Here is a 3,010-nt window from a genome sequence, read left to right on the forward strand (position 1 = left end):
AATTATTAATAAAGCAGCTATAAATATTTCCATGCAGGCTTTCATGTAGACGCACATTTTAAAATTAGTTGGGTAGATATCAACAAGCACAATTACTGGAATGGTATGCTAAGGGTATGCTTAGTTTTGGTCATTTTCTTACATTGGGCTGGTAGGCTTCTGTTATCACACAGGTGACCTCCCTTCATCCCATATTTTTAATACTTTTATACCTGAAGATCTTCACCTTTCTCTAAGCTTTTCTACCTAGATTCTTAAGCCTGGACTTTTTCTACCATCTATCTAGCCCTTTGGTTTTCTCCCTCTCCTTCAATTCAACAACATGAGTGTGGACCCAGCTTGTCCCCAAAGCCTGTGTGGCCCCAAAGCATCCAATTATAGGGAATCTTCACCAGTGCCTGAGATTTATGGGCCTGAAGAAAATTATGTGTCCTTGCAAATGTCATCTGCTGAGACCCACAACATGGAGACTGGACAGTCCTGATTCTTCCACAAGCCCCAGAGTAAAACTGCTGGCCACGGCTGCAGACCAGAGCAAGAGAAGAAGGAAGAGAAGGTCCTGGTCAAGAAACAGAAGACCAGAACCGTGTTCTCTCAGACCCAGCTGTGTGTACTCAATGATAGATTTCAGAGGCAGAAATACCTCAGCCTCCAGCAAATGTAGGAACTTTCCAACATCCTGAACCTTAGCTACAAACAGGTTAAGATCTGCTTCCAGGACCAGAGAATGAAACGTAAGAGGTGGCAGAAAAACAACTGGCCAAGGAATTAGCAACATTGTGTGACTCAGGGCCCAGCAACTACAGAATACCCAGGCTTCTATTCCTACCACCAAGGATGCCTGGTGAACTCTTGCAGAAACCTGCCCATGTCAGGTAACCAGACCTGGAATAACCCAACTTGGAGGAACCAGAGCTGGAACACTCAATCCTGGAGCAATCACCCTTGGAATAGTCAGACCTGGTGCCCCCAAGCTTGAAATAACTAGACTTGGAACAGTCAATTCAACAACTATGTTGAGGAATTCCTGCAGCCCCAGATCCAGTTCCAGCAAAATTCTCCTGTCAGTGATTTGGAGGCCACCTTGGAAAATGATGGGGAAAGCTATAACACAATGCAGCAAACTGCTAAGTATTTCAATTTCCAACAGCAAAACATGGATTTATTCCCAAATTACTCTCTGAACATACAGCCTGAAGATTTGTAACGATGGCTGTATTATTCAATCTCAATTTGAGCCTTGACTGTATTACTTCCCTAGAATTTTTCTTTTACAATTACGTATCTCTCTGCCTTGAAAAGCTGCTTTTCATTGTGCCTTTTGTGTCAATTTGGGGGTGTATGATTGGTGACTAATCAAAGAGGCTTCAGAAGCATTGGCTTCTACAGACAACATGATAAAAGATGACTGGTGGCTATAGATAACTAGGTTGTAATACTATTTTTTGGATATCTTTAGGATCTAGAACCTAACCTCAAGAATAGGGAGCAAAAGTACAAAGATGTGTGATGAAGGATTATTCATATTTTCTGGGATGGGGAGGCTTTACTTGTTAAGAACCTCAGTTGTTAAGGTGAAGGGTTAAGCTACAATGTGCTTCACTGATTTCCTCTACTCATTTTTGCTATTTTACTACAACCCCTAATTTTTTCACCACTCTAGTATGTGTAGAAAGATGTTTTGATTTGTCCACATCATAATACTACCAGTTGGCTGGTTCATTTATAAGTACCAATAAAAAAAAAAATTGCCCATTTAAAAAAAAAAAAAAGAGTATGCTTAGCTTTGTAATAAACTGCCCAGCTATCTTCCAAAGTGGCTATACCATCTACACTCCTAACTGCAATGCATTCCTGCTGCTTACCAGCAACCCTTACCAGCAAATAATATTGTCAGGTTTTCTCTATTTTATTCTTTCTGGTAGTTGTGTAGTAATATTTCCATAAATTTTTTAAACATCTTTATTGGAGTATAATTGCTTTACAATGGTGTGTTAGTTTCTGCTGTATAACAAAGTGAATCGGCCATATGTATACATGTATCCCCATATCCCCTCCCTCTTGCACCTCCCTCCCACCCTCCCTATCCCACCCCTCTAGGTGGTCACAAAGCACTGAGTTGATCTCCCTGTGCTATGCAGCTGCTTTCCACTAGCTACCTATTTTACATTTGGTAGTATATATATTTCAATGCTACTCTCTCACTTCGTCCCAGATTACCCTTCTCCCGCCCCGTGTTCTCAAGTCCATTCTCCACATCTGCATCTTTATTCCTGTCCTGCCCTTAGGTTCATCAGATCCATTTTTTTTAGATTCTGTATATATGTGTTAGCATACGGTATTTGTTTTTCTCTTTCTGATTTATTTCACTCTGTAGGAACAGACTCTAGGTCCATTTGCCTCACTACAAATAACTCAATTTCGTTTCTTTTTTTTTGAGTTTTTTTTTTAACATCTTTATTGGAGTATAATTGCTTTACAATGGTGTGTTAGTTTCTGCTTTATAACAAAGTGAATTTCATTTCTTTTTATGGCTAATATTCCATTGTATATATGTGCCACATCTTCTTTATCCATTCATCTGTTGATGGACACTTAGTCCATACATTTTTAATGTTTGTTTTGTGTTTATGTGAGAGCCATAATTTTAACTTTCTGAAAAGTACTGACAATTTTACTTCTAGTCTCTCTTTGGTATATAAACCCAACTTTTATGAATGTTATGGGAAACAGGATATGCAATTATATGAAAAGAATATGGGTACGTATCTGTTTGTGTGTGTTGATATAAAGCTGTTATTTATCATATTTAGTCAATTCAAATAATAGATATATGGATTTAATTAAAAATAAGCAAGTTAATTTGATTTTGCTTTATTTTTCTCTGACATCCACCAATTAGAAGAGGAGACAATAGAGATTAATTCACTAAACCACTGATATTGATTTATTTTCCTCCAAAGCCTTAGGAAAGTACATGCTGTATGAAATTATTGAGGTTATTGTGCAA

At 38.3% G+C, this 3,010-nt stretch overlaps 1 pseudogene; it reads left to right on the forward strand.

The window, feature by feature from the left end:
* The first annotated feature begins 213 nt into the window (after positions 1–213).
* Positions 214–2,145, forward strand: LOC111179815 (homeobox protein NANOG pseudogene; annotated as a pseudogene).
* Positions 2,146–3,010: the final 865 nt, after the last annotated feature.

The sequence above is a fragment of the Delphinapterus leucas genome, chromosome 7 (assembly GCF_059928025.1).
Source record: "Delphinapterus leucas isolate spDelLeu-1000000601 "Yukka" chromosome 7, BTC_Dleu_Yukka2, whole genome shotgun sequence".
NCBI lineage: Eukaryota > Metazoa > Chordata > Mammalia > Artiodactyla > Monodontidae > Delphinapterus > Delphinapterus leucas.